General features: G+C 38.6%; 2 long non-coding RNA genes across 3 annotated transcripts; both read left to right on the plus strand.

The window, feature by feature from the left end:
- Positions 1–713: 713 nt before the first annotated feature.
- On the plus strand, positions 714–6435 carry LOC149050330 (uncharacterized). 2 transcript variants are annotated; one of them, XR_016183935.1, is made up of 4 exons: positions 1580–1764; positions 2589–3359; positions 5725–5813; positions 6037–6435. It is a non-coding gene; the product is annotated as an uncharacterized LOC149050330 (long non-coding RNA). The 2 variants fall into 2 exon arrangements; XR_016183934.1 differs by lacking the exons at positions 1580–1764; positions 2589–3359 and adding an exon at positions 714–847.
- A 2666-nt stretch (positions 6436–9101) lies between these two features.
- Positions 9102–10763, plus strand: LOC149050331 (uncharacterized). The gene is made up of 3 exons (XR_016183938.1): positions 9102–9234; positions 9925–9994; positions 10372–10763. It is a non-coding gene; the product is annotated as an uncharacterized LOC149050331 (long non-coding RNA).
- Positions 10764–10989: the final 226 nt, after the last annotated feature.

Raw genomic sequence — 10989 nt, forward strand, 5'->3', positions numbered from 1 at the left:
AGGAATAGTATGGGGAACGAAATATGGTCGATTTACAACGATAAATATTTCGAAATATGAATATTTTACGCGTAAAATCAATACAACTTACTCATGCCCTGTGTATCCGTCGTAGTTTCTGGCGATTTCTGCCGTTTTAAGCTTGCTTTACCATCACTGTTATCGAAGTATTCGTCTTTTGACATGGATAACAGTGATGGTAAAGCAAGCTTAAAACGACAGAAATCGCCAGAAACTACGACGGATACACAGGGCATGAGTAAGTTTTATTGATTTTACGAGACTTGATTGACAGGCAAAGTCTCTTCTTCCGTTAGATTATATCGTAAACTTCCTGTATTTCTGAGAAATTCGGTTTGTGAAATGATCAATCACAACTATCAACTCCTTAAAATCCTTTAGAGAATCAAATTGCAGGCGAGTAGCTTTGGAAACTGATAGGGAAATTATCAGCGAAATGTGTTTTCTGCTGTCTTAATTAAGGTATGGACAAATGATTCAATTCGAGCCGCGCAAATTCTAAATCGCCGTTTACACGACCAATGAAACCGTATCGTTTTGAAAACGTTCTACTTTTGAAAGCGTTTTCAGAACGACCCGGTTCTGATAACGAACATGACCGGCGCCGTTTAAACGAAAGGCGCAACCGCATCAAAACCGATGCGGTTACAAATGAAACCGCGTCCGTGTAAGCAGTGCCTAAGAAACTCGAACATGATATGTTGGGGGTGTTACGATTTGACGGTTGCTAGGCGTTGTATGGGTCATTAGAATTTAATTCCGTGCTTTTCATTCTCGTTTCACGATCTATTGTTCTTGGTACGTGTCCAATTCACAAGGAACACAGGTAAGGTTATCCTTTTATTTTGCGTTTTGGCGTCGTGTTCTCTCGTATCTGTTCACGTATTGTTATATTATGGATCTGGAGAAGAACGTTTTCTATTCATCTTGCTGTATTTTGACCATGCAAGTAATGCTCGTTCCTGAATACGACTTGTGAATTCGAGTGAAGCCGAAATCCAAGTCTCAGTGGCGACATACGACGCACATACTTTTTCTCCCAAAGGACTAACACGATTCGTTCGATAAGTACATATACTAGTCTTTCAAATCTCGTTGGCGGACTTGCTCTGTTGAAAATTCACTAAGAGCATAAACTATCCTCGTACCAAACTAAATCTCAAAGAAGCTTCTCTTGATATTTGTGCCTCAAACAACAGGCATCCAAAGTTTCAATGCACACACATTTCATATGAGGCATCGTGTTTATTGCATTCATTCTGGGAGCAGTAGGATGGAGCTATAGTTTCCTCTAGTTTGTTGTCGACTCTAGATATCTGATAGCAAACTGTGAGAGAGTACTGGGAACGATCTAGAAAAAACATTAAATTGTATACCAGTTTGAGCTTTATCAAGTCTTTGTGGTCAGGCCCTGCAATTGCACGATGACTTTGACCTTTTCGGAAATGCTCGGATTACATCCGATCGCTCTGAAATTTCGGCTGTAGCATGTAAACATTCTATGCCAATCACATGGCGAGTTTTAGCTCCGAACTATCAAACGTGACCTCGGGAGCCCGATCCGAAAATTATTTGCGTACGATTTCAGTCTGCGATAATGGCGTCCGATGCGAAACGCTAGAGATACAGCGTAGCTAAGGCTTTGGAGGTGATTTTTGACGATGGAAGTGAACATGGTGGTATCTCTAGTGGCGAGGAATCCGAATTAGATTGAAAACTGGAAAATCCTAGCGAAGAATCGAGGTAAGTAATCTGTAAACATTCTTGGGATATTTAAATGCGTGACGCATGTGGTGTTGAAACATTTACTTTTACTTTTCGCGTACGAATCCTTGTTTTTTGCCTTGAGACAAACCTGTAAATGTATATTTGTGAATGAAAAGCAACATATATTATGATCAAACATGATTTTTGAGCGACAGAGAAAATAATCTTCAATGGAATGTTAGAACGCAACGACCTAAATTATCAGCCTATGACAGATATGACGCAGTGTGCGTCCGAACTAAATCAAATAAAATCTTTTAATTTTAAAACGATAGTTGAATATATATCGACCTGTACATTATCTTACATGTTTTTTATGTTTTTTAGACGTGGTTCTACTTGTTACATGCTGAAAATTCACAAAACAAACAAATTATGCTCGAGAATGAGTGGAATGATATAAAATGACAGTTTCCGGCTTCACTTCAAACAAAGAACTATAGTTCCAATGGTTGCACTGTAGACTTCAAGAGGGATTAGTAAATTTGGGCATTTCACTTCTGAATTGTTTACTCTTGAAAATACTGGTGGTGCATTGCAAGTGAAAGGCTTTTGATATATGTTGCGCTTTATGTATTTTGAGGTTGATTATTTCATTTGTCCCTGTTTCAAGGCAAAATTTCATAAGTCAAACAAAGAAATATAGTTCCAATGATTGCACTGTAGACTTCAAGAGGGATTAGTAAATTTGGGCTTGGGGTGATGATGAGGTCAGACTAATTAGTCAGTGTGTCAATCAGTGTTCACTAGATATGCGTAACACATCTCAGATTTGTTATCTTCCAACCAATTTTTTACAGACGCTCCAGACGCCACACGTTGAATCGATCCGCCGGCCCCAAACCACAGTGTGCAGGGTGTAAGAAAGTGTCCTTTGATACTGGTGATATTCTGTTGGCGGTTGATGCTCTTTACGTTCCACGCAACAAGGAATTTTGTGTTCAGCGATCGTATAGATTCTGTGTCGACGCTCCGTGCTTCTCCGAAGTGCCAAGGTTTTCAAACTTAAAACCAGCCAGAAACGCACTTGCCGGTCGAGGAGCGACTCATGAAGACATTGAAAGAGCATTCTCTATCGTGCTAACAATTGAGTGAATGCAACCTCACACTGAATTCTGAAAGTAGAACGAAACAGTTATTTTTGTTAAGCGACATTTTTTAACCCGTATCGTCCAAGTTTAAAAAGGAAATCGTCCGCAAAAGTTGTCAACGAACCTCTCGGCGATGAAGATATGTGGCATGAATGTATTACACAGCTATTGCACGATGAAAAGGGGACCATTTTCGTTAAAATAAGTATTTATTAGTTTCCGCCAGCTGCCTAGACGTTTTTGATAAAAGCCTCGACTAAGGACCGGCTCACATGTGCTACAAAGCATAAAAATTCTGACTTGCGAAGCGTCTGTTTCACAACATTCACTCGGCCAAATTGGGGATTCAAAATAAGATATAAAATCATCTTGCCTGAGTAGTTTGCGAGCAATCATTTTTGACTCTATTGTGCGTTTTGTTTAGTTATTGCAGACCAAGGGTGAATGACAGTGAATTCAGGAATTTGTGCACAGCGAGAGGTGTGTCCAATTATTCCTTCACGTCTAGGTTTAACACAGTTTAAACAATTGAGTTAACAGTTTTAGTTGTATTTGAAGTTTCGTATTATAATACAACGTTCAGGTTAGGTTAACTGTATGCAGCTACATGTTACACTTAAGTAAATAAAGTTCAAGTTAGGCTGGTTCTTTGGGTGGAGATGGCTTTTCTTTCTGTGCTAATCCAGTTCTTTACTGTCGCTGTAAAGGATGGACAGTTCACGGTTTTCGTTATAACGCACTGCTCACTCCTTGAGCAGGTAAGAGGTAGCGAAACCTGAAATCGTGTTTTCTGATTGACTACCTGGCTGGCAGTATGGGGCTATCTTACCCACTTTGGATTACTTGTTTTGTTCCCGCAAGAAAACATTCTTAAGTCAATGAGTGATCTTTTGGCCATGTTATGGTGAGTTTTCATTGAGAAGCGAAGTGCTACCGTTATTTACATGTGTGACCGTTGAAATGACAATTAGAAACAGTCACAACTTTATTTATTCTCCGCAACACAGCAATTAACGGTTTTGTCAAACGCTTTTTAGTACTTATTAATTCTAACAGTTTAGTTTGGACTACCCAAAATTGCATCACCAAAAATGCAAAGATGCTACCTTCGGAAACTCGTTAGACTCGGTAATAGGTTAGAACTTGTAAATGCGTGCGATCTCCCTGAGAATGTCATCGATATTTGTTGTATTTGTTTGGACCGAATACAATCGACTGAAAAGCGAAAATGAAATTGACCTAAATGCGCACTGTGGGGCTCCTAAATGCTCGCTGAAGGCTTCATTGCCTTCATAAATTGCTTCCTCGACTACAGGTAATCCTGACAGATCGGTAAAAACGACCAAAGACATCGAAAAGGCTGCGAAACTTACCTGTTAAGATCTCTTTTTCCCGAAACAACACAGCGGGCCGAATGTGGGTTTCGTCTATTTTGAGACAAATGCTGATTGGATATTGATAGAAGGAGGTCGCGAAATGGATGAATTCCTGGTTTTCCCAGGAGCAGTCCGATGACTGGGTCGCAATATGGATATTTCTAGAAGGCCGTTGCTTCACCCGAATCATCGATCCAGTGTACCGAAAATTCTCAGATGTTGAAAAAAATTGCTGCTGCCTACGCTGAAGCTCCGGCAGCAATAAATCCTCTCAGGTTGTAAATGAGCGCATCAATGCGTGAATAGGGTATAAAGCACTTTCCATGCTACAGTTTCTTTATTTAAAATTTTTTCAGATTTTCATCTTCAAATGCTTTCTAGAGAGGAGCCAAAGACTGTCATAATAAAGAAAGGAGAGAAAATGGAAAGATATATTGAAAAAAACTGTGGCTCGCACATTAGTTTAACTCGCTAGTAATTGCTATGCTAATTATTTTATATTCCCTCAGCAAAAGACTCGAAGAACTTTACAAAATGAACTAACAAGTTACAAAAAATAATAAATAGGGAATAATACATGGGCGCGCGTAGATATGGAATTAATCTTCGAGTGTTTAACTCGATAGCTCACGAGTGAGCACAGTGAACACGAGAAGAGAAATTCTATATCTACAAGCAACCATGTATTATTTTGTTTATCATATAAACACAATAGCCCTTTTCTGGGAAGAAAATCCGACCTCATTAATGAATGCAAATAAATGAATCGACAATCCTCGAATAACAATCGTAAAGTGTGTTGGCGCTGACTCTTAAGATGGAAAATGCTTTGAATCATGATTACAAAAACTTCCATATATACGCGCGCCTATGTATGATTCCCAATGTATTATTTTTTGTAACATGTTACTTTTGCTGAGGGAATATAAAATAATTAGCATGCTATCGCATTTCATTTCGTGAGATGGTTGATTATACATGGGACCAGGGAGAGTAAGATTTCAGGGGGAATTAGAGGTTTCGTTCGATTCTCGTATTTCGTGTACGTAACATGTTGTCGTTTCGCCTTATTTTAGACATTTATGCCTTGTTTTAGATGGTTTTAGATAGTTTGCGAGTGGTTGTAGATGTTTTTGAGGTGGTTGTAGGTGGTTGTTGAAATTTTTGAGGTGGTTGTACATGGTTGTTGGTGGTTGTAGGTGGTTTTAGGTGGTTTTAGGTGGTTTTAGGTCGTTCCTTGTTTTAGTACTTACGCGTGGTTTTAGCTAAATCCTTTTTTGTTTAGCATGTTTAGCTCTGGTTTCTCAAGGACGGGAAGAGACGCACTTCTTGTAAAAAGTGGCTAACATCTTTAAGTCTGCCATTGTCGCGTCAATATCTAAATATACGAGAAATTTACGTTCGTAAGAAAGAAAATGGGGGTACGTCAGTTTAAATCATTCATTTCTTTTCATTTTTCCGCAAATAAGGGAGATAAGAAACAGACAGAACAGCCTGAGAGCTAGTTTGCTCGACGAACCTTGACAATCTCAGCTGGAATTCTCTGGGTCTTTTTAAGGTATGTATGTTCTGTTGTTCACTGAAATCGCTTTTAAAGTGCCCATTTACACACGTCCATAAGCAAAGAGAAATTATACACGCATTTGACTGATTCTAGCTTGAGATCTATAGGAAGATCTAATATCTATTTGCACAAATATCATGAAAATATTTAAGCAATGGAGATTTTAATCGATTTGTAGTCGAAAATCATTTAACATCATTGTTTTTCTTTTCTCTAGGAACAATGAGCACTCCTTCAAAGGTGCACCTTGACTTTGTCAAACAACCCATAGGACAAAAACCGCCTTCCAAGCTCCCGGGAATAGGTCCTGTTATTGAAACAAACCTGAAGGGCGCAGGAATTACCCGAGCATATAACATTCTTGGCATGTTTCTTTACCTCGATAAAGATCTCGCAGCGTTCACCTCCTGGCTGAAACGCTTCGGAGCGAATGGGGGCCATTGCCAAGCGTGTTTCAACGCCTTGAACGAATGGTACCAAAATCACATGGCCTGACAATTAGAATAATATGTAGATCTGTAGTTGCAACGCCTTCATACTATTTACATTGAGTTCGTAATGTCGACGGTGTTAGTTCTACCTTGAGAATAAAACTAGTGATGTAAACATCTCTGAATAAGTGACTCATCCTTTAATGATCAAGCAGGGAGTCTATTGCAAATCTCCTCAGCTGAGTCTGCCTAAAAAGGTACCTGTCTTCCTCCCAAGAATGCGTACGTTATGTATGCTGAAAAGAATTTTACTTGTTTAATAACAGATACGTGGTCCGTGTAAAGCGCCTTTTATTTTCGAAACTGCTAGTGGCTAGTACATATAAGACTGACACAGACTATAGCTAGTGTTATTTAGGATGGTAATGGCAACGAGTTGAGTCTATAGTTCAGTGATTGTTCAAGAACAGACGGACCTCCATACGAACTCAACTTTGATCCAGATGCCCGCACTTAAATTTCTTCTTCGGCTAAATTCAGCATTTAACACTCGCTAAATGTTGTGTTATTTTCAAGTTCAGTACGTCACAATCAGTTGATTTTAGAGTAAAGTAATCCTCAGTCACAGCCTGCGGAAAATTTCAAACATTTTGGACGAGCCAGCTTCGTCGGTGAGATTATTTTTGAAAGCACCGAGTTGTGCACAGGAGAAACGGAACACGTTCCTATTTAGAACCAGACTAAGTTTATTGTTTATTATTTCGCACAGGATTTTATTTAATTAACATGAAATTAATAGGTGATAGAAAAGCAACTGGATGGATGGAGTCAGAGTTACCGTCTTATCTCTCGCAAAAGCGAGTGTATAGCTGCTTTGTGGCTCGTTTATGGATGGAAATGTTGAGTACATATGTTAGAGGGCCATAAGCGCCTCTTTTTCCATCAAAGGTAATACTCAAATGTAAAAGCACTAGAATTTCCATATCATTCATTTTTACCTCTGTTACTTGGTCTCCGAGGTTAATAAGCTAACCAGAGGAGTTTAATGAGGACTTTTTCCTTAGAAGTGGCTCGAATTATTAAGAAGTATAACAAGGTCTACAGTAAATCATGCGCACGGTTATTGTTGTGGGAGAGCGAGTATTCCAGCAGAGGACGAATGAGTGTTGTTTCCCTGAGACCCTCACGCTGAAGGGAAAATTCGTAATGGAGTGGAAACAAAACTCATTCTTTCACGTGGGGCCGGATGTTTTCAAGTCAGAAATAGACCAAATTATATGCAGGTGTCACCTTACAACTTGGACTAACGTTTCGTTCAAACTATGATCTTTGCAGAAGTCCCTCTACGTTTTCATGGTGTTATCGCTTGCCTAGACAGTAGATTTCGAGTTTTTGATTCAGGGGCAAAAGTTGCTTATTTTCTTCTTCAGTTTTTGCACAAAAAATGTTTTCTTGACCCGATTTGCCGTGGTTTCAACTCACATTACCTGATCACGTGCGAGTCCAAAGTGCAAGTTTTTGTTCCTCGGGAAGTTAGTGGGTTTTGACTCAAGAAACGTATAAATTGAATCACGGGGAGCGTTGAATAATTCAGATTATTGAGAGAGCGCCTGTATACCTAACTATTATCTGCCTTGTTTACTGCAAAGTAACAAAGAACAAAAAAATATCGTTTAGGTAAGCGCTTAATTCTGAGTCTGACTTATTAGGACGGTATCCTCTGAGAGTTTTCCTCGTAACGTTTATTTTATCAACTTGAAGATGGATGATTTTCACTATGGCTTACTAATGACCGTTGAAAAATTTTCGCGCAATAGATAGTGACGTTTAAGGTCGTTCAACTGTTTTTAAGTCGATTAATATTCTTATGCACTCGAATCGTGGCTTCCTAGGTACTTTGCATAGCCTGCAGGAATGATATTGATATCTGACATTAAACAAGTTCAATAATTTCGCAGCGAGTTGAACGATAGACAAGGTTTTTGCATGCCATGAAAATTACCGCAACCCGAAATTGGAAGCTAGCCATTTAGATGACGTGTTCGTTGGTAGCTAGATATTCTTTTTCACTCACAACTAGAAAGTTCAATGGCATACTGTGCATGGGAACAAGATTCTGGTATGGGAAATTTCCCGGAAATTACGATGACGTGTTTTGCGTCAGAGCATGTTTATCATGACGGGATCCAAGAAGCAAGTTCGAGTCTGAGAGTAAACTTTGAGAGATTATCGGGAACGATCTAGAGAAAACACTAAATTTTATGTCAGTTTGAGCTTTACTAATTTGATCCCTCAGGGTGGATATTGTGATATTTACGAGAAAAAGAAAGGAAAGAACTTACCGTCGTGACTACTTTTCCAGGTGGGAACATATTTCTTTCGCTTAGAAAAGACTGCTATCATGGCGCCAAATTATTCGCCAATTACATCTGATTAAATCTGCCTTTTTCTGCATTTTTCTGCGATGGAGACGAGGAATCAAGTTTGGAAGACACTTCTACATTCCTAGTCTTGCTTTCAGAATGAATCAAAAGTTATTCAGCACATCTTTTCGTGCAGATAATGCAGTCAGCAGAATCAACTATCTTATCAGCCCATCCACTTTTGGAATTTTTAGGAATTAGAAAACAATTATTCTCTATACAACTCAAAAATCAAAACGGAAACAGACCAATGTAATTAGCGATCGTCTGCAAAGCTAAACTCGTGGAATCAGAAGTCATGCCAGTTTAGCTCTGGTTTCCCAAGGATGGGAAGAGACTCATTTCTTGTATAAAGTGGCTAACATCTTTAGGTCCGTCATTGTCGCGTCGATATCTAAGAACGTTCGTAAGAAAGAAAATGAGGGTAAGTCAGTTTAAATCATTCATTTCTTTTCATTTTTCTGCAACTAAGGGAGATAAGAAACAGACAAAACAGTCTGAGAGCTAGTTTGCTCGACGAACCTCGACAATCTCAGCTGGAGTTCTTTGGGTCTTTTTAAGGTATGTATGTTCTGTTGTTCACTGAAATCGCTTTTAAAGTGCTCATTTACACACTTTCATATGAAAAGAGAAACTATACACGCATATGACTGATTCTAATTTGAGATCTATAGGAAGATCTAATATCTATTTGCACAAATATCATGAAAATATTTAAGCAATGGAATATTGATCGATTTGTCGTCGAAAATCATTTAACGGTGTACTATTATCTGCCTTGTTTACTGCAAAGTAACAAAGAACAAAACATATCGTTTAAGTGAGCGCTTAATTCTGAGTCTGACTTATTAGGACGGTATCCTCTGGGAGTTTTCCTCGTAACGTTTATTTTATCAACTTGAAGATGGATAATTTACACTGTGGCACCGATGACCGTCGACAAATTTTTGCGCAATAAATAGTGACGTTTAAGAACCGTTTTTAAGTCGATTAATATTCCTATGCACTTGAACCCTGGCTTTTAAGGTACTTTTCATAGCCTGCAGGAATGATATTCATATCTGACATTAAACAAGTTCATTATTTTCGCGGTGAGCTAAACGATAGACATGTTTTTGCATGCCATGAAAATTATCGCAACCCGGAATTTGGAAGCCAGCTATTTAGATAACGTGTCCGGTAGTAGATAGATATTTGCGCCTTGGGTCAATTCAGAAGACTTTTTTATTTTTTTTATTCACAAAAATAAAGGCACAGACGAAGAGAGAAACGGAATAGCGAGCCACAGAAGAAACTTTAAAAACTCAAAAATAGAAGAACGGTAAGTTTCTTAAAAATAACTGTGGTTCTGCTTCGGTACGATAACTTTGTTTCATCAACTGAGTTGATAATGTAAATTGGCCACCGTAAAAAGTTTATGAAGCTGATGTTTCCAACGTTAGCCCTTGGTCAGAGTTTTGACGAGTTTGTTAGGATTCTTGATGAGCATCGATCTTAAAGAACGAATTGATACAAAAGCGCGTTAAATTAGAAAATCATTCAACGACAAAATTGTAATCATTTTTTAAAAGCAGCTCACGCGCTGTGTGAGGTGGCGTGGTTGAACATTGTTCATTTTCATTCTGTATCTTCATTTTCGTTAACAATTGCGGATAAAGCACACGCCTTATTTCCCGCTTGTCTTCATTTTTTTTTTAGAAAAATGATGATGATCGCGAGTCAATACTTTTCGGGCGGAATATCCGTAGGAAACATCCCAGGAATTAGTTTCGCTTATGAACAGCGTTTAAATAACGTAGGGATCTACAACGCAAATCAGTTGTTTGTACAATACCATCTACTGTAACAGAATTATGCAGCTTTTACTGGTTGGCTGGTAAACACATGTGGAGCAACTACTCCTTAGGCCAACCTGTGTTTCAATGCCATCCAAGCTCAATACGGCCAATACGTCTTCCGAGGATTTCCTCAATTCACTTGAACTATGAATTTACAGATGAAGTGGTTTGCTCTTTAGAGCTTATACGCACAGAGATAATGTTGTAAATGTAGTATTTGTATACTTCAAAATAAAGGGATTTGATACAAACACTTTTAAATTTACTGTGTTCCTATTTATAGTTGAGGTGGGGGCTATTTAAAATCTTTGCCATAAGGAGTTGAAAAGTTTTTTTTTATTTTAAATGGGATGGAGAGCCTTTAGGAAGAGGTCAAATGTAATAAATGCGCACTAGTAGCACAGTTAAATCTCAAATATGTAAGCCAGCTATCCATGCCTTGAATTATTCTGTGGTTTGAAAGATCTCAGGTGGCCAT

The sequence above is a fragment of the Pocillopora damicornis genome, chromosome 2, assembly GCF_964200805.1.
Source record: "Pocillopora damicornis chromosome 2, jaPocDami1.2, whole genome shotgun sequence".
Classification (NCBI taxonomy): domain Eukaryota; kingdom Metazoa; phylum Cnidaria; class Anthozoa; order Scleractinia; family Pocilloporidae; genus Pocillopora; species Pocillopora damicornis.